The 20,332-nt window shown below is 50.4% G+C and overlaps 1 pseudogene; it reads left to right on the forward strand.

Moving 5' to 3' along the window:
* Window positions 1–16,665: 16,665 nt before the first annotated feature.
* Window positions 16,666–20,332, forward strand: part of LOC142243719 (uncharacterized) — a 680,256-nt pseudogene continuing 676,589 nt past the window's right edge.

Below are 20,332 nucleotides of genomic sequence, written 5' to 3' on the forward strand. Positions count from 1 at the left end.
ACACACCATCCCCACTGTCAAACATGGTGGTGGCAGCATCATGGTTTGGCTTGCTTTTCTTCAGCAGGGACAGGGAAGATGGTTAAAATTGATGGGAAGATGGATGTAGCCAAATACAGGACCATTCTTGAAGAAAACCTGTTGGAGTCTGCAAAAGACCTGAGACTGGGACGGAGATTTGTCTTCCAACAAGACAATGATCCCAAACATAAAGCAAAGTCTACAATGGAATGGTTCACAAATAACCGTATCCAGGTGTTAGAATGGCCAAGTCACAGCCCAGACCTGAACCCAATCGAGAACCTGTGGAAAGAGCTGAAAACTGCTGTTCACAAACACCTCCATCCAACCTCACTCAGCTCCAGCTGTTTACAAAGGAAGAATGGGCGAGAATTTCACCTCTCCATGTGCAAAACTGATAGACCCATACCCCAAGAGACTGCAGCTGTAATCGCAGCAAAAGGGGGCGCTACAAAGGATTCACTTACAGGGGATGAATAATATTGCACGCCACAATTTACACTTTATTATGTTTTATAAAAGTGTAAAATAAGCAATAAATTTCCTTCCTCTTCACAATTGTGTCACTTGTTGTAGATTCTTCACCAGAACATTCACATTTTATCTTTATGTTTGAGCCTGAAATGTGGGGAAAAGGGTGAAAAATTCAAGGGGCTGAATACTTTCACAAGGCACTGTACTATATGTTTTTGCCTGTTGGTGACCAATAAAGTCTCACCAATCTGGTTCCTGCACCCTGTGGCATCTGAGTAGTGTTCTGCCCACGGGGAAGGAGTGCAGGTGTTTAGTGGTATGTGCCTTGGACGAGGCCACCCACTGACCCTCGTGTCTCCACAATTGGTGGCAGCAGTGGGACACTACTCAGCCCTTCTGATCGGGGGACCTGCAGGAGACTGGTGTTTGTGGACACTGTCTAGGGGCTCGACAACCAGGGAGGCATATATGCATATGCTGTAGGCCATAGGTGAGGCACATAGGTTTTCGACACCACCATTAAAGAGGACTGGAGTGGACATGCAGCCTTAACCGGAAACTGCAACTACAGGAGCTGTGCTGGAGTCGACAGATCGAACATACGGCCACCAACACCTGGTCAGATGCGATCCAGGACTTTGCTTGTTGGGATGCCCAGAATGTCATGGTGGGGGACAACGAAGCCCCTGCTGGGGTTGACCCTGAGGAATTAAACTTTGTACCATATCAGGTATCCAGTTGTGGTCTGTAATTAACAACTTGGTCTCTAGCAGCCTGAATCCGGGAGTAGTATTGTGCTCACAGGGAAGGAGTGCGAGCGTTCAGTGGGATGAGCCCTGGACTGTGTGGGCTTTCTGAAGACAGCCAGGCCAGCGGACAAGAGCACCCGCTGACCCCCGTGTCTCCACACATACAAAGTCCTTGCAGAAGTTGTCCTTGGTGGGACATAAACCTAGGAGCCAGTTGTGCAAGTAAGCAGTGCTAACCACGGAGCCACCCTATAGTGCTAACCACTGAGCCACCCTATAGTGCTAACCACTGAGCCACTGTACATTCTGATTTCTAATGCAATATACAGAAAGACCTGTAGTATATAAGTTTTTGTATTTTTTAGGGACCAGTCCAGTCCCAAAGTGGTTTTGTTAAACCTACATATCAGACACCTCATAATTTTACCCAACTTCACGATTATAGAAATTAATGGCAAGCGGAGCAGAATTTATTTTTTTCCCCCAGCTTTTGAGTGTTCTTTTTCCTGTGACTCAGCCGACGTCCTGCTCACCTGTCCTGGCTCCAGGGTCGGGCTCTCCATGTTTCTCCTACTGTGGTCACTTTCCAGTTACTGCTGAATGCCTTGTAGGCCAGCTCAGGAACCCACCTCAGCATAAACGTAGTCATTGTCCAAAGACCTTTGTTGCCTTTTCTCAGCTATATTGTTTCCAGCCAGGGCCTCGACATGGATCCTGAGAATATTTCTGCTGTTCTCTAGTGGCCTTCTCCTCAAGGCTTGCGTGCCATCCAGCGGTTTATGGGTTTTACCAACTTCTATGGACAATTAATATCACATTTCTCGTCCCTCATATCACCTATCTCCGCCTTAACAAGGAAGGGGCTAAGCTAGGCTCTGGCCATAGTCAGCCATAGCGGCCTTCCAGCATTTATATAAGTGTTCGTGAGAGCTCCAGTGCTACACCACCCCACTCCTAATAAGCAGATGCTCCTGAGAGTGGATGCCTCCTGTATTGGTGCTCGGGCAGTCCATCTACAAAGGACTTCTTAGGGAAAGTGTCACTTGTGTTTTTTCTCTAAATTGTTTTCTCTGGCAGAGCAAACTTATACTATTGTGTATCATGACCTGCTGCTATTAAGGTGGCACTCGGAGGTGCAAGTTTCTGGTAATTGTTAACACAGATCATAAGAATTTGACTTTTCTGCAGAACACTCGACGTTTAATTCCTAATAAAGCAAGATTCTGCCTCCTCTTCCTTTTCCTCTTCCTTTTTCTTCTTCCTCTTCCTTTTTCTTCTTCCTCTTCCTTTTTCTTCTTCCTCTTTCCTTTTTCTTCTTTCTCTTTCTTTTTTCTTCTTTCTCTTTCCTTTTTCTTCTTTCTCTTCCTCCTTCCTTTTTCTTCTTCCTCTTCCTTTTTCTTCTTCCTCTTCCTTTTTCTTCTTCCTCTTTCCTTTTTCTTCCTTCTCTTTCTTTTTTCTTCTTTCTCTTTCCTTTTTCTTCTTTCTCTTCCTCCTTCCTTTTTCTTCTTCCTCTTTCCTTTTTCTTCTTCCTCTTTTCTTTTTCTTCTTTCCTTTTTCTTCTTCCTCATTCCTTTTTCTTCTTCCTCTTCCCTTTTTCCTCTTTCCTTTTTGTTCTTCCTCTTCCTCTTTCCTTTTTCTTCTTCCTCTTCCTCTTTACTTTTTCTTCTTCCTCTTCCTCTCTCCTTTTTCTTCTTCCTCCTTCCTTTTTCTTCTTCCTTTTCCTCTTTCCTTTTTCTTCTTCCTCTTCCTTTTTCTTCTTCCTCTTCCTTTTTCTTCTTCCTCTTCCTCCTTCCTTTTTCTTCTTCCTCTTCCTCTTTCCTTTTTCTTCTTCCTCTTCCTCTTTCCTTTTTTTTCTTCCTCTTCCTCTTTCCTTTTTCTTCTTCCTCGTCCTCTTTCCTTTTTCTTCTTCCTCTTCCTCTTTCCTTTTTTCTTCTTCCTCTTTCCTTTTTCTTCTTCCTTTTCCTCTTTCCTTTTTCTTCTTCCTCTTCCTCTTTCCTTTTTCTTCTTCCTCTCTCCTTTTTCTTCTTCCTCTTCCTCTCTCCTTTTTTTTTCTTCCTCTTTCCTTTTTCTTCTTCCTCTTCCTCTTTCCTTTTTCTTCTTCCTCTTCCTCTTTCCTTTTTTCTTCTTCCTCTTCCTCTTTCCTTTTTTCTTCTTCCTCTTCCTCTTTCCTTTTTTCTTCTTCCTCTTCCTCTTTCCTTTTTCTTCTTCCTCTTCCTCTTTCCTTTTTCTTCTTCCTCTTCCTCTTTCCTTTTTCTTCTTCCTCTTCCTCTTTCCTTTTTCTTCTTCCTCTTCCTCTTTCCTTTTTTCTTCTTCCTCTTCCTCTTTCCTTTTTCTTCTTCCTCTTCCTCTTTCCTTTTTCTTCTTCCTCTTCCTCTTTCCTTTTTCTTCTTCCTCTTCCTCTTTCCTTTTTCTTCTTCCTCTTCCTCTTTCCTTTTTCTTCTTCCTCTTCATAGTATCATCATAGTATCATAGTTTTTAAGGTTGAAGGGAGACTCTAAGTCCATCTAGTTCAACCTGTAGCCTAACATGTTGATCCAGAGGAAGGCAAAAAAAACCCCAATGTGGCAAACAAGTTCCAATGGGGAAAAAAATTCCTTCCTGACTCTACATCCGGCAATCAGACTAGTTCCCTGGATCAATACCCTGTCATAAAATCTAATATACATAACTGGTAATATTACATTTTTCAAGAAAGGCGTCCAGGCTCTGCTTAATGTTAGTAGTGAATCCCTCATTACAACATCATGCGGCAGAGAGTTCCATAGTCTCACTGCTCGTACAGTAAGGAATCCTCGTCTGTGATTATGATTAAACCTTCTTTCCTCAAGACGTAGCGGATGCCCCCGTGTTCCAGTCGCAGGCCTAGGTGTAAAAAGATCTTTGGAAAGGTCTCTGTACTGTCCCCTCATATATTTATACATTGTGATTAGATCCCCCCTAAGTCTTCGTTTTTCCTGTCTTGGTATTGCAGCCCCCCCATTCCTCTAATAATCTTGGTGGTCTTCTCTGCACCCTCTCCAGTTCAGCTATGTCCTTCTTATATATCGGTGACCAGAATTGTACACAGTATATAAGTGCGGTCGCACTAGTGACTTGTACAGAGGTAGAACTATATTTTTTTCATGAACACTTCTACCTCTTTTAATACATCCCATTATTTTATTAGCCCTGGCAGCAGCTGCCTGACACTGTCCACTAAAGTGAAGTTTACCATCCACCCATACACCCAAGTCTTTTTTTCTGTGTCTGTTTTACCCAGTGTTCTACGATTAAGTACATAATCATAAATGTTATTTCCTCTACCCAAGTGCATGACCTTACATTTATCTACATTAAACTTCAATTGCCACTTCTCAGCCCAATCCTCCAATTTACATAAATCTCCCTGTAATATAAAATTATCCTCCTCTGTATTGATTACCCTGCAGAGTTTAGTATCATCTGCAAATATTGAAATTCTACTCCGCATGCCCCCAACAAGGTCATTTATAAATATGTTGAAAAGAAGTGGGCCCAATACTGACCCCTGTGGTACCCCACTATGAACTGAGACCCAGTCCGAGTACGTACCATTAATAACCACCCTTTGTTTCCTATCACTTAGCCAGTTTTTAACCCAGTTACACATATTTTCCCCTATCCCCATTATTCTCATTTTATGTACCAACCTTTTGTGTGGCACCGTATCAAAAGCTTTTGAAAAGTCCATATACACAACATCCACTGCATTTCCCTGGTCCAGACTTGAACTTACCTCTTCATAGAAGCTGATCAAATTAGTTTGACAGGATCGATCCCTCATAAACCCATGTTGATCCTCTGTCATAAGGTTATTTTTCTTGAGATACTCCAGTATAGCATCTCTCAAGAAACCCTCAAGGATTTTACCAGCCGTAGAGGTTAAACTTACCGGCCTATAATTTCCCGGCTCAGTTTTTGTCCCCTTTTTGAATATTGGCACCACATTTGCTATGCGCCAGTCCTGCGGTACCGACCCTGTTATTAAGGAATCTGAGAAGATTAAAAATAATGGTCTATCTATCACAGAACTCAATTCCTGTAGTACTCTGGGGTGTAGCCATCCGGGCCCGGAGATTTGTCAACCTTAGTGATTTCGAGGCGGCGGCGTACTTCCTGCTGGGTTAAGCAGGTAATATTCAAGTGTGAATTTATGGTATCACTGGTCATGTCATCTGCCATGGCATTTTCTTGTATAAAAACCGTAGAAAAAAAGTCATTCAGCAGGTTGCCTTTACCCTCATCCCCTTCCACCATTTCACCAAGACTATTTTTAAGGGGGCCAACACTATCGCTTTTCAGTTTTTTACTGTTTATGTAGTTAAAGAATATTTTAGGATTATTTTTACTTTCTCTCGCAATGAGTCTCTCTGTCTCAAACTTAGCTAACTTAATTTGCTTTTTACATATTTTATTTAATTTTCTATAATTATATAATGCCTCATCACTACCTACCCTCTTTAATTCTTTTAAGGCTTTCTGTTTTTCTTTTATTGCTTCCCTTACAGCTCTATTTAGCCATAGGGGTTTCCTCCTATTTCTAGCATGTTTGTTCCCATAGGGTATATTTTCTGCACAAGCCCTATTCAGGATGCTCATAAAAGTCTCCCATTTACTTTGTGTACTTTTATTACTTAGTACATCATCCCAGTTTATTGCACTAAGATCATCTCTCAACCGTTTAAAATTTGCTTTCCTGAAGTTTAGTGTCCTTGTAGCCCCTCTACTAGACATCTTACTAAAGAATACATGAAAACTTATTATTTTGTGATCACTATTCCCCAAGTAACCCCCAACTTGTATATTTGATATGCGGTCTGGCCTATTGGTTAGTACAAGGTCTAGTAGTGCTCCCCCTCTTGTGGGGTCCTGTACCATTTGTGAAAGGTAATTATCTTTCATTGTTATCAAAAATCTATTTCCTTTGCTGGAACTGCAAGTTTCTGTTCCCCAATTTATATCAGGATAGTTAAAGTCCCCCATAATAATTACCTCTCCGAGACTCGCTGCTTTATCAATTTGCTTTATGAGGAGATTCTCTACCTCTTCCATAATATTCGGCGTCTTATAACACACCCCTATCAGTATTTTATTATTCACTCTCCCCCCCCTTATCTCCACCCATAGGGACTCTACATTCTCAGTACCCTCACATATGTTGTCACGCAGGATGGGTTGTAAGGATGATTTTACATATAGACACACACCTCCCCCTCGCTTATTTGTACGGTCATTCCTGAATAGGCTATAACCCTGTAAATAACAGCCCAGTCATAGCTCTCATCCAGCCATGTCTCTGATATCCCCACTATATCATAATTTTCTTCCAACAATATTAATTCTAATTCCTCCACCTTATTTGTGAGGCTTCGGGCATTAGTGTACATGCACGTTACGTATGACTCTGTACCTGTATTCCTGCTTACTGTATTAACTGTCCTAACCCTTCCCCCCGTACCACCCCCAATTTCATTACTTGTGCCCTGGTCACTATCTGCACTACATTCCCCTTCTATAAAGTGAATACCCTCGCCCCCCATTCCTAGTTTAAACACTCCTCCAACCTTCTAGCCATTTTCTGCCCCAGCAGAGCTGCACCTTCCCCATTAAGATGCAGCCCATCCCTAGCATAGAATCTGTAGCCAACTGAAAAGTCGGCCCAATTCTCCAGGAACCCAAAACCCTCTTTCCTACACCAATTCCTGAGCCACCTGTTAACCTCCCTGATCTCCCTTTGCCTCTCTAGTGTGGCTCGTGGCACAGGTAGTATTTCCGAAAATACCACCTTTGAGGTCCATGCTTTAAGCTTACAACCTAATTCCCTGAAATCATCTTTAAGGACCTTCCACCTACCTCTAACTTTGTCATTTGTGCCAATGTGTACAATGACCGCTGGGTCCTCCCCAGCCCCTCCCAGTAATCTGTCAACCCGATCAGCGATGTGCCGAACTCGAGCGCCAGGAAGACAACACACTGTTCGGCGATCCCTGTCTTTGTGACAGATTGCCCTATCTGTCCCCCTAATAATTGAGTCCCCCACTACCAGTACCTGTCTTGCCTGCCCTGCACTCCTATTCCCCCCCTTACTGGAGCAGACACTCCTCTGGCGTTCAGAGGTCATGCCTTTCTGCAGCAATGCTACCCCTGTAATGACATCCCCCTCATCTGCCAAGTTTGCAAACCTATTGGGGTGTGTCAGTTCAGGACTAGCCTTCCTAGCACTTTTCCCTTTACCCCCCTTTCTAACTGTCACCCAGCTACCTACCTCACCGTCCTGCCGCTACCTACTACGATCCTCCCCCACATCTGACCCAGCAAGCTGCTGCTCAGTGAGCAGCAAACTCCTTTCCATATTGCTAATGCATCTCAGAGTTGCCAGCTGCTCATTTAGATCCAGTATCTGGGCTTCCAAATGTGCAACTTGCTCACATCTCGAACAACAGTATGCACCCTCGAACGGCTTTTCAAGGACTGCATACATGAGACAAGATGTACACTGGATCGCATTAGCAATAGTGGAGCACATTTTCTAATGGGGATAGCACTAAACAAATGTTAAGTAATTAAACAACTAAATACAAACAATTCTACTCACACTTACTTTTGCTCACACTTTGCTCACTCACGCTCACAATGAAGAAGACAGGCTAAAACTAGCGGCGCGCGGTTTTCAGAAGTCTTCCTTCCGGCTGTAACGGCCAAAACCCGGTTCTCCTTGAGCTCGCGGTGACTCTTCACTTATCCCAGAAGGCACTGGGAATATGCAAATTATCCTCGCAAGACTCCTTCCCTGGCTTTCAGAAGTCTTCCTTCCGGCTGTAACGGCCAAAACCCGGTTCTCCTTGAGCTCGCGGTGACTCTTCACTTATCCCAGAAGGCACTGGGAATATGCAAATTATCCTCGCAAGACTCCTTCCCTGGCTCTTCCTCTTTCCTTTTTCTTCTTCCTCGTCCTCTTTCCTTTTTCTTCTTCCTCTTCCTCTTTCCTTTTTTCTTCTTCCTCTTTCCTTTTTCTTCTTCCTTTTCCTCTTTCCTTTTTCTTCTTCCTCTTCCTCTTTCCTTTTTCTTCTTCCTCTTCCTCTTTCCTTTTTCTTCTTCCTCTTCCTCTTTCCTTTTTCTTCTTCCTCTTCCTCTTTCCTTTTTCTTCTTCCTCTTTCCTTTTTCTTCTTCCTCTTTCCTTTTTCTTCTTCCTCTTCCTTTTTCTTCTTCCTCTTCCTCTTTCCTTTTTCTTCTTCTTCTTCCTTTTTTTCCTATATCTTCTTCCTCTTCTTTCTCTCTCGATTTGACTTTGAGTTGCACTTCCGTCCTGTAGAGAAGAATGTTAAAGCAGATGCCTTGCCTCGGCATGTCTGACTCCAGAGAGGAGCAACACGATATCATAAATACGGCTAAGAGTGTTTAAGTGGCTTCCTTTCTGTTAAAGGACATTCCATTGGGTAAGACCTATGTTCCTTCTGAGAGTGCAAGGTAGCCGGCCATGTAAGTCTACTCAACTGATTTCTCGCCCCTTCTGGTGGCCCTCACTAGCCAAGGATGTTTAGTACTTCGTAGTCACCGGTCCTCAGTGTGCCAGAAACAAGTCTCCCAGGGTCACGCCTGCTGGTCTTCTGCAACCTGTGCCGGTTACTTCCATTCTCTAGCTTCACATAGTCATGGATTTCATCGTGGATTTATCCCTTTCTGAGGGTTGTAACACCATCTGGGTATTGCTGGACCAGTTTTCCTAAATGTCTTACTTCATTCCTATAGTCAACCTCTTGTTCCACTCCTAAACTCTCCACGCAATTCTTTTCCATTGTCTTCTTCTCTAAATTGTCTGTGACCGAGGGGTTAAGTTCACATCAAAATTCAGGACAGCCCTTTGCAAGCTGCTACATGTTCAGCTGGATTTCTGCTTTATGTATAATCCTCAGATCAATATGTAAATGGCCAATGCCATTTTATTTCTGCTATTCAAGATGATTGGGTACAACTGCTCTCCTGGGCAGAATTTTCATGTAACAAACGTTTTTGGGATTTTTCTGGAGCATCTCCATTTTTTATTGTTTACTCCCAGTGCCCTCTCCTATGACTGCTTCCTCTGGGGTACCAACTGCAGATTCCCACAGGCAATTTCGGCTAGATCTGTCTCATGGGGTATGAAATGACAGGACAGGGGCCCCTAGGCTGGCTCTCCGACTCGAGACTGCGTTGTCCCTTATCTCGGAGGTGGGCTTGATGGTAGCCAAGTCCGAGCCCCCTGCATGACCCTGTCTCCAATCTGAGCCCTGATCTTACTGCCCCTCTCTCCCACCCTTGGGATGGGCCAGAAAACACAATAACAAAACCCCACAAAATGACATGGACAAGGGAGAATGGAAACTTGTACACACAGCACTCAAAACACACAGGAGATAATACAATATGTGTAGAGGGCAACAACGAAAAGGGAAGAAAGTAACAGGAGAACGTTCAGACCAGTCAAACTCCCAACACAGATCACCATAAACATGATAATTACCAAGACCGGGAATCGCTGAAGCTATAATCAGCGCATACTAGAAGAAAGCCTTGCACTAAACAGGGAGGAGACAGCTGCACGTGGCAATTATCAGCCTGAGCACTTAGCTGAAGACCAGTGAACCTGAATCAGCCGATGCCCAGCTCTGGCCGAACAATTCAGGAGACTCAGGTCGCTAGCCAGACTCTTTGGTGTGAACAGAGTCTGACGACGCCGTGCCACCTGGTGCCTGCAGAGCCGAACATCGCATGACATCTGGCAGCAGACTCAGGTCTCCCTCCTTAAGGCCATGTTTAGGATGAAGTTCTAGGCAGACAAGAAAAGAGGTTCTCCACCTCATTACAACCCAGGAGAACAAGTCTGATTATCATCCTGTAATATATTATTATTATTATTTATTATTATAGCGCCATTTATTCCATGGCGCTTTACAAGTGAAAGGGTATACGTACAACAATCATTATCAGTACATAACAGACTGGTACAGGAGGAGAGAGGACCCTGCCCGCGAGGGCTCACAGTCTACAGGGAATGGGTGATGGTACGATAGGTGAGGACAGAGCTGGTTGCGCAGTGGTCTACTGGACTGAGGGCTATTGTAGGTTGTAGGCTTGTTGGAAGAGGTGGGTCTTGAGGTTCCTCTTGAAGCTTTCTACGGTAGGGGAGAGTCTGATGTGCCTTATGGTGCCTTCCTTCAAGTTTGCCCCTCAGAATCTTGGGTCATTCAAGATCCTCATGCAGATCAATCCCGGTGACCTACAGTCTCCAGCTCCTGGTAAATCTATGGGTGCCACATTCCTTCCACACCTCACTCCGGGTCAATAACCTCTTCTCCGGTATTCACTTCCTGTTCATTAACTCATTTGTCCCAAGGAGGGGAGAGAGAAGCCGGTGGTGGTTGGTTGCAGGGCTCGCATGATGTCACAACCTCACGTACCGTGGGAACGCAGCCCAGGCACCGCTGGAACAGCTCCGGCACAGGAGGTGAGTTTAGGCTTTTTTATTTTAATTGGGGAAACATGAGGAATGAGAATAAGTTGTCCTAGTGGTGGACTACCCCTTTAAGAAAATTCGAAGAAGCAGTGTTGCAACTAGAGTCCAATGACCGTCTGTGCAAGATTTGGACCTGCTCCTCCTGCACATGTACGGGACCTCTACATCCTATAAAGACATATGTGTTTCCCCCCTCCCATCATGTAATAATGTCTACCATCCTGTACTACTGCTCCCCATCCAGAAGATCCTGGTGTAGGCGTCCCCATCCTTGAATAATTGTCCCCCATCCTGGTATATATGTCCCCATCCTGGGCCCTTTCCTGTTTATATTTGTCCATAACCTGGTATATTTGTCCTTATCCTTGGCCCCTTACTGGGATATATGGTGTCTCAGAAAAAACACATTCTACTCATCTTCCAGAGCTCCCCGCCAGGCGGATCCTTCATCTCCAGCGCAGGAGCCGAAACCGGATATTAGCGCCATGGCTCATGACGTCATTACCATGTATATAGTACTGGGGGCTAGTGACCTCTCTATAGTACTGGGGGGGCTGGTGACCTCTCTCTATAGTACTGGGGGGGATGGTGACCTCTCTCTATAGTACTAAGGGGCTGGTGACCTCTCTCTATAGTACTGGGGGACTGGTGACCTCTCTCTCTATAGTACTGGGGGCTGGTGACCTCTCTATAGTACTGGGGGGGCTGGTGACCTCTCTATAGTACTGGGGGACTGGTGGCCTCTCTATAGTACTGGGGGGCTGGTGGCCTCTCTCTATAGTACTGGGGGGCTGGTGACCTCTATAGTACTAAGGGGCTGGTGACCTCTCTCTATAGTACTGGGGGCTGGTGACCTCTCTATAGTACTAGGGGGGCTGGTGACCTCTCTCTATAGTACTGGGGGCTGGTGACCTCTCTCTATAGTACTGGGGGGGATGGTGACCTCTCTCTATAGTACTAAGGGGCTGGTGACCTCTCTCTATAGTACTGGGGGGGATGGTGACCTCTCTCTATAGTACTGGGGGGCTGGTGACCTCTCTATAGTACTGGGGAGCTGGTGACCTCTCTCTATAGTACTAAGGGGCTGGTGACCTCTCTCTATAGTACTGGGGGGCTGGTGACCTCTCTATAGTACTGGGGGGGGCTGGTGACCTCTCTCTATAGTACTGGGGGCTGGTGACCTCTCTCTATAGTACTGGGGGGGGATGGTGACCTCTCTCTATAGTACTGGGGGGGATGGTGACCTCTCTCTATAGTACTAAGGGGCTGGTGACCTCTGTCTATAGTACTGGGGGGGATGGTGACCTCTCTCTATAGTACTGGGGGGGCTGGTGACCTCTCTCTATAGTACTGGGGGGCTGGTGACCTCTCTATAGTACTGGGGAGCTGGTGACCTCTCTCTATAGTACTAAGGGGCTGGTGACCTCTCTCTATAGTACTGGGGGGCTGGTGACCTCTCTAAAGTACTGGGGGGGCTGGTGACCTCTCTCTATAGTACTGGGGGGCTGGTGACCTCTCTATAGTACTGGGGGGGCTGGTGACCTCTCTCTATAGTACTGGGGGGGCTGGTGACCTCTCTATAGTACTGGGGGGTTGGTGACCTCTCTCTATAGTACTAGGGGCTGGTGACCTCTCTATAGTACTGGGGGAGTTGGTGACCTCTCTATATAGTACTGGGGGGCTGGTGACCTCTCTCTATAGTACTGGGGGCTGGTGACCTCTCTCTATAGTACTGGGGGGATGGTGACCTCTCTCTATAGTACTAAGGGGCTGGTGACCTCTCTCTATAGTACTGGGGGGCTGGTGACCTCTCTATAGTACTGGGGAGCTGGTGACCTCTCTCTATAGTACTAAGGGGCTGGTGACCTCTCTCTATAGTACTGGGGGGCTGGTGACCTCTCTATAGTACTGGGGGGCTGGTGACCTCTCTCTATAGTACTGGGGGGCTGGTGACCTCTCTATAGTACTGGGGGGGCTGGTGACCTCTCTCTATAGTACTGGGGGGGCTGGTGACCTCTCTATAGTACTGGGGGGCTGGTGACCTCTCTCTATAGTACTGGGGGCTGGTGACCTCTCTATAGTACTGGGGGGGGGCTGGTGACCTCTCTCTATAGTACTGGGGGCTGGTGACCTCTCTATAGTACTGGGGGGCTGGTGACCTCTCTATAGTACTGGGGGGCTGGTGACCTCTCTATAGTACTGGGGGGGCTTGTGACCTCTCTATAGTACTGGGGGGGCTGGTGACCTCTCTATAGTACTGGGGGGCTGGTGACCTCTCTCTATAATACTGGGGGGCTGGTGACCTCTCTCTATAGTACTGGGGGGCTGGTGACCTCTCTCTATAGTACTGGGGGCTGGTGACCTCTGTATAGTACTGGGGGGCTGGTGACCTCTCTCTATAGTACTGGGGGGGCTGGTGACCTCTCTATAGTACTGGGGGGCTGGTGACCTCTCTATAGTACTGGGGGGGCTGGTGACCTCTCTATAGTACTGGGGGGCTGGTGACCTCTCTATAGTACTGGGGGGCTGGTGACCTCTCTCTATAGTACTGGGGGGCTGGTGACCTCTCTCTATAGTACTGAGGGGCTGGTGACCTCTCTCTATAGTACTGGGGGGCTGGAGACCTCTCTATAGTACTGAGGGGCTGGTGACCTCTCTCTGTAGTACTGGGGGGACTGGTGGCCTCTCTCTATAGTACTGGGGGGGCTGGTGACCTCTCTCTATAGTACTGGGGGGGCTGGTGACCTCTCTCTATAGTACTGGGGGGCTGGTGACCTCTCTCTATAGTACTGGGGGGACTGGTGACCTCTCTATAGTACTGGGGGGCTGGTGACCTCTCTATAGTACTGGGGGGCTGGTGACCTCTCTATAGTACTGGGGGGGCTGGTGACCTCTCTATAGTACTGGGGGGCTGGTGACCTCTCTATAGTACTGGGGGGCTGGTGACCTCTCTCTATAGTACTGGGGGGCTGGTGACCTCTCTATAGTACTGGGGGGCTGGTGACCTCTCTCTATAGTACTGAGGGGCTGGTGACCTCTCTCTATAGTACTGAGGGGCTGGTGACCTCTCTCTGTAGTACTGGGGGGGGCTGGTGACCTCTCTCTATAGTACTGGGGGGACTGGTGGCCTCTCTCTATAGTACTGGGGGGGCTGGTGACCTCTCTCTATAGTACTGGGGGGGCTGGTGACCTCTCTCTATAGTACTGGGGGGCTGGTGACCTCTCTCTATAGTACTGGGGGGACTGGTGACCTCTCTATAGTACTGGGGGGCTGGTGACCTCTCTATAGTACTGGGGGGCTGGTGACCTCTCTCTGTAGTACTGGGGGGGGGCTGGTGACCTCTCTCTATAGTACTGGGGGGACTGGTGGCCTCTTTCTATAGTACTGGGGGGGCTGGTGGCCTCTCTCTATAGTACTGGGGGGGCTGGTGACCTCTCTATAGTACTGGGGAGCTGGTGACCTCTCTCTATAGTACTGGGGGGGCTGGTGACCTCTCTCTATAGTACTGGGGGGCTGGTGACCTCTCTCTATAGTACTGGGGGGGCTGGTGACCTCTCTCTATAGTACTGGGGGGGCTGGTGACCTCTCTCTATAGTACTGGGGGGCTGGTGACCTCTCTATAGTACTGGGGGGCTGGTGACCTCTCTATAGTACTGGGGGGCTGGTGACCTCTCTATAGTACTGGGGGGGCTGGTGACCTCTCTATAGTACTGGGGGGGCTGGTGACCTCTCTATAGTACTGGGGGGGCTGGTGACCTCTCTATAGTACTGGGGGGCTGGTGACCTCTCTATAGTACTGAGGGGCTGGTGACCTCTCTCCATATTACAGTGTCTTTCTCCTCGTCTCTCGCCCCCTGCACGGAGCTGACATTATCCCCAGCCCCCCCTGACGGCTCCAGACAGCTGCAGCATCCCCCTCATCATCCTCAGTGGCGGCAGAGACTCCAGATGTCCCGTCCTGTGCAGCTGTCAGGAGTCACTCAACAAGAGGAGGATCCTCCAATCTGCAACTGGTTTCTGCCGCCTGCGCTGCTGATATTTCCCCGTCCTCCAGCACTAAGCAGCCCTCTCCAGGACCCCGCTGTCTGCAGTCCTCCAGCACTAAGCAGCCCTCTCCAGGACCCCGCTGTCTGCAGTCCTCCAGCACTAAGCAGTCCTCTCCAGGACCCCGCTGTCTGCAGTCCTCCAGCACTAAGCAGTCCTCTCCAGGACCCCGCTGTCTGCAGTCCTCCAGCACTAAGCATCCCTCTCCAGGACCCCGCTGTCTGCAGTCCTCCAGCACTAAGCAGCCCTCTCCAGGACCCCGCTGTCTGCAGTCCTCCAGCACTAAGCAGACCTCTCCAGGACCCCGCTGTCTGCAGTCCTCCAGCACTAAGCAGCTCTCTCCAGGACCCCGCTGTCTGCAGTCCTCCAGCACTAAGCAGCCCTCTCCAGGACCCCGCTGTCTGCAGTCCTCCAGCACTAAGCAGCCCTCTCCAGGACCCCGCTGTCTGCAGTCCTCCAGCACTAAGCAGCCCTCTCCAGGACCCCGCTGTCTGCAGTCCTCCAGCACTAAGCAGCCCTCTCCAGGACCCCGCTGTCTGCAGTCCTCCAGCACTAAGCAGCCCTCTCCAGGACCCCGCTGTCTGCAGTCCTCCAGCACTAAGCAGCCCTCTCCAGGACCCCGCTGTCTACAGTCCTCCAGCACTAAGCAGCTCTCTCCAGGACCCCGCTGTCTGCAGTCCTCCAGCACTAAGCAGCCCTCTCCAGGACCCCGCTGTCTGCAGTCCTCCAGCACTAAGCAGCCCTCTCCAGGACCCCGCTGTCTGCAGTCCTCCAGCACTAAGCAGCCCTCTCCAGGACCCCGCTGTTTGCAGTCCTCCAGCACTAAGCAGCCCTCTCCAGGACCCAGCTGTCTGCAGTCCTCCAGCACTAAGCAGCCCTCTCCAGGACCCCGCTGTCTGCAGTCCTCCAGCACTAAGCAGCCCTCTCCAGGACCTCGCTGTCTGCAGTCCTCCAGCACTAAGCAGCCCTCTCCAGGACCCCGCTGTCTGCAGTCCTCCAGCACTAAGCAGCCCTCTCCAGGACCCCGCTGTCTGCAGTCCTCCAGCACTAAGCAGCCCTCTCCAGGACCTCGCTGTCTGCAGTCCTCCAGCACTAAGCAGCCCTCTCCAGGACCTCGCTGTCTGCAGTCCTCCAGCACTAAGCAGTCCTCTCCAGGACCCCGCTGTCTGCAGTCCTCCAGCACTAAGCAGCCCTCTCCAGGACCCCGCTGTCTGCAGTCCTCCAGCACTAAGCAGTCCTCTCCAGGACCCCGCTGTCTGCAGTCCTCCAGCACTAAGCAGCCCTCTCCGGGACCCCGCTGTCTGCAGTCCTCCAGCACTAAGCAGTCCTCTCCAGGACCCCGCTGTCTGCAGTCCTCCAGCACTAAGCAGTCCTCTCCAGGACCCCGCTGTCTGCAGTCCTCCAGCACTAAGCAGCTCTCTCCAGGACCCCGTTGTCTGCAGTCCTCCAGCACTAAGCAGCCCTCTCCAGGACCCCGCTGTCTGCAGTCCTCCAGCACTAAGCAGTCCTCTCCAGGACCCCGCTGTCTGCAGTCCTCCAGCACTAAGCAGCCCTCTCCAGGACCCCGCTGTCTGCAGTCCTCCAGCACTAAGCAGCCCTCTCCAGGACCCCGCTGTCTGCAGTCCTCCAGCACTAAGCAGCCCTCTCCAGGACCCCGCTGTCTGCAGTCCTCCAGCACTAAGCAGTCCTCTCCAGGACCCAGCTGTCTGCAGTCCTCCAGCACTAAGCAGCCCTCTCCAGGACCTCGCTGTCTGCAGTCCTCCAGCACTAAGCAGCCCTCTCCAGGACCTCGCTGTCTGCAGTCCTCCAGCACTAAGCAGTCCTGTCCAGGACCCCGCTGTCTGCAGTCCTCCAGCACTAAGCAGCCCTCTCCAGGACCCCGCTGTCTGCAGTCCTCCAGCACTAAGCAGTCCTCTCCAGGACCTCGCTGTCTGCAGTCCTCCAGCACTAAGCAGCCCCCTCCAGGACCCCGCTGTCTGCAGTCCTCCAGCACTAAGCAGTCCTCTCCAGGACCCCGCTGTCTGCAGTCCTCCAGCACTAAGCAGCCCTCTCCAGGACCCCGCTGTCTGCAGTCCTCCAGCACTAAGCAGCCCTCTCCAGGACCCCGCTGTCTGCAGTCCTCCAGCACTAAGCAGCCCTCTCCAGGACTCTGCTGTCTGTCGTTCCGGTGACGCTCCGGCCTCCACCTCCAGGGTTGTCGGCTCCTGTGATTGTGAGTAATATATGAGGAGGGGGGTGAGTACTTGTGCATACGGACTGTGCCATATTGTACCCGCAGAGCCCTTCTTTATTATGGGATGGCGCCCTCCTGTATGTGGTTGCACATTAGGCCCTACACAGTCTGTTTGGGGGTGTTTATGGGTTTTTGGAGAATAATTTTTGGGTGCTCGGGGGGGGGGGGGGGGGGGGGAAATAACATCACAGACTGGAGGGAGGGGACTATCAGGATCCAGCAGTGCAGCACTTCTAGGGTTAAGGTGGGGGGTTTCTCTGGAGCCCCTACACAAGGACGCATATTCTGTATGGAGGAGGGGAGAGCAGAGGGAAAGTGTCTGTAGGGCCTTTTATCTCCATGGGGAGCAGGTGGTGGAGCGCTGTGTGGAGCGTTGTGTGGAGAGTTGTAGGGAGCGTTGTGTGGAGAGTTGTGTGGAGAGTTGTAGGGAGCGTTGTGTGGAGCGTTGTGTGGAGCGTTGTGTGGAGCGCTGTGTGGAGCGTTGTGTGGAGCGTTGTGTGGAGCGTTGTGTGGAGAGTTGTGTGGAGAGTTGTGTGGAGCGCTGTGTGGAGAGTTGTGTGGAGCGCTGTGTGGAGAGTTGTGTGGAGCGTTGTGTGGAGAGTTGTGTGGAGCGCTGTGTGGAGCGCTGTGTGGAGAGTTGTGTGGAGCGCTGTGTGGAGCGTTGTGTGGAGCGCTGTGTGGAGAGTTGTGTGGAGAGTTGTGTGGAGCGTTGTGTGGAGAGTTGTGTGGAGAGTTGTGTGGAGCGTTGTGTGGAGCGCTGTGTGGAGCGTTGTGTGGAGCGCTGTGTGGAGCGCTGTGTGGAGAGTTGTGTGGAGCGCTGTGTGGAGAGTTGTGTGGAGAGTTGTGTGGAGCGCTGTGTGGAGAGTTGTGTGGAGCGCTGTGTGGAGAGTTGTGTGGAGCGCTGTGTGGAGCGCTGTGTGGAGAGTTGTGTGGAGCGTTGTGTGGAGCGCTGTGTGGAGAGTTGTGTGGAGAGTTGTGTGGAGCGTTGTGTGGAGAGTTGTGTGGAGAGTTGTGTGGAGCGTTGTGTGGAGCGCTGTGTGGAGCGCTGTGTTGAGCGTTGTGTGGAGCGCTGTGTGGAGAGTTGTGTGGAGCGCTGTGTGGAGCGTTGTGGGAAGCGTTGTGTGGAGAGTTGTGTGGAGCGCTGTGTTGAGCGTTGTGTGCAGCACTGTGTGGAGAGTTGTGTGGAGCGTTGTGTGGAGCGCTGTGTGGAGAGTTGTGTGGAGCACTGTGTGGAGAGTTGTGTGGAGCGCTGTGTGGAGAGTTGTGTGGAGCGCTGTGTGGAGAGTTGTGTGGAGCGCTGTGTGGAGCGTTGTGTGGAGCGCTGTGTGGAGAGTTGTGTGGAGCGCTGTGTGGAGCGCTGTGTGGAGCGTTGTGTGGAGAGTTGTGTGGAGAGTTGTGTGGAGTGTTGTGTGGCGCGTTGTGTGGAGCGCTCTGTGGAGCGTTGTGTGGAGCGCTGTGTGGAGCGTTGTGTGGAGAGTTGTGTGGAGAGTTGTGTGGAGCGTTGTGTGGAGAGTTGTGTGGAGCGTTGTGTGGAGCGCTGTGTGGAGTGCTGTGTGGAGCGCTGTGTGGAGAGTTGTGTGGAGCGCTGTGTGGAGAGTTGTGTGGAGCGCTGTGTGGAGAGTTGTGTGGAGCGCTGTGTGGAGAGTTGTGTGGAGCGCTGTGTGGAGAGTTGTGTGGAGCGCTGTGTGGAGCGTTGTGTGGAGAGTTGTGTGGATAGTTGTGTGGAGCGCTCTGTGGAGCGTTGTGTGGAGCGCTGTGTGGAGAGTTGTGTGAAGAGTTGTGTGGAGAGTTGTGTGGAGAGTTGTGTGGAGCGTTGTGTGGAGCGCTGTGTGGAGCGTTGTGTGGAGAGTTGTGTGGAGCGCTGTGTGGAGAGTTGTGTGGAGCGCTGTGTGGAGCGCTGTCTGGAGCGCTGTGTGGAGCGTTGTGTGGAGTGCTGTGTGGAGAGTTGTGTGGAGCGCTGTGTGGAGCGTTGTGTGGAGCGCTGTGTGGAGAGTTGTGTGGAGCGCTGTGTGGAGCGCTGTGTGGAGCGTTGTGTGGAGCGTTGTGTGGAGCGTTGTGTGGAGCGTTGTGTGGAGCGCTGTGTGGAGAGTTGTGTGGAGCGCTGTGTGGAGCGTTGTGTGGAGTGTTGTGTGGAGCGTTGTGTGGAGCGCTGTGTTGAGCGCTGTGTGGAGCGTTGTGTGGAGCGTTGTGTGGAGCGCTGTGTGGAGAGTTGTGTGGAGCGTTGTGTGGAGAGTTGTGTGGAGAGTTGTGTGGAGCGTTGTGTGGAGCGCTGTGTGGAGCGCTGTGTGGAGCGTTGTGTGGAGAGTTGTGTGGAGCGCTGTGTGGAGAGTTGTGTGGAGCGCTGTGTGGAGCGCTGTGTGGAGAGTTGTGTGGAGCGCTGTGTGGAGCGTTGTGTGGAGCGCTATGTGGAGCGTTGTGTGGAGCGCTGTGTGGAGCGCTGTGTTGAGCGTTGTGTGGAGCGCTGTGTGGAGAGTTGTGTGGAGCGCTGTGTGGAGCGTTGTGTGGAGCGCTGTGTGGAGCGTTGTGGGAAGCGTTGTGTGGAGAGTTGTGTGGAGCGCTGTGTTGAGCGTTGTGTGGAGAGTTGTGTGGAGCGTTGTGTGGAGAGTTGTGTGGAGCGCTGTGTGGAGAGTTGTGTGGAGCGTTGTGTGGAGCGTTGTGTGGAGCGTTGTGTGGAGCGCTGTGTGGAGCGTTGTGTGGAGCGCTGTGTGGAGAGTTGTGTGGAGAGTTGTGTGGAGCGTTGTGTGGAGCGTTGTGTGGAGCGTTGTGTGGAGCGTTGTGTGGAGAGTTGTGTGGAGCGTTGTGTGGAGCGTTGTGTGGAGCGTTGTGTGGAGCGTTGTGTGGAGCGCTGTGTGGAGCGTTGTGTGGAGCGTTGTGTGGAGCGTTGTGTGGAGCCTTGTGTGGAGCGTTGTGTGGAGCGCTGTGTGGAGAGTTGTGCGGAGAGTTGTGCGGAGAGTTGTGTGAAGAGTTGTGTGGAGAGTTGTGGGGAGCGTTGTGTGGAGAGTTGTGTGGAGAGTTGTGGGGAGCGTTGTTGGGAGAGTTGTATCCGGAGACTTCAGAAACCGGATTATAGAGGAAAATCATCCAGAAAATGTCCCCGAGATCCCGACAACTGTCTCATGTCCCCTCCCCGGTAAATGGGGCCGCCACATAACGAGCTGCCTATAAATAACTGCAGCTGTCACTGTACATACAGTATATGTAGGGTCTCTGGCAGTGACAGCTGCAGTTATTTATAGGCAGCTCGTTATGTGGCGGCCCCATATACCGGGGAGGGGACATGAGACAGTTGTCGGGATCTC

This window comes from Anomaloglossus baeobatrachus, chromosome 6 (genome assembly GCF_048569485.1).
Source record: "Anomaloglossus baeobatrachus isolate aAnoBae1 chromosome 6, aAnoBae1.hap1, whole genome shotgun sequence".
Taxonomy (NCBI): domain Eukaryota; kingdom Metazoa; phylum Chordata; class Amphibia; order Anura; family Aromobatidae; genus Anomaloglossus; species Anomaloglossus baeobatrachus.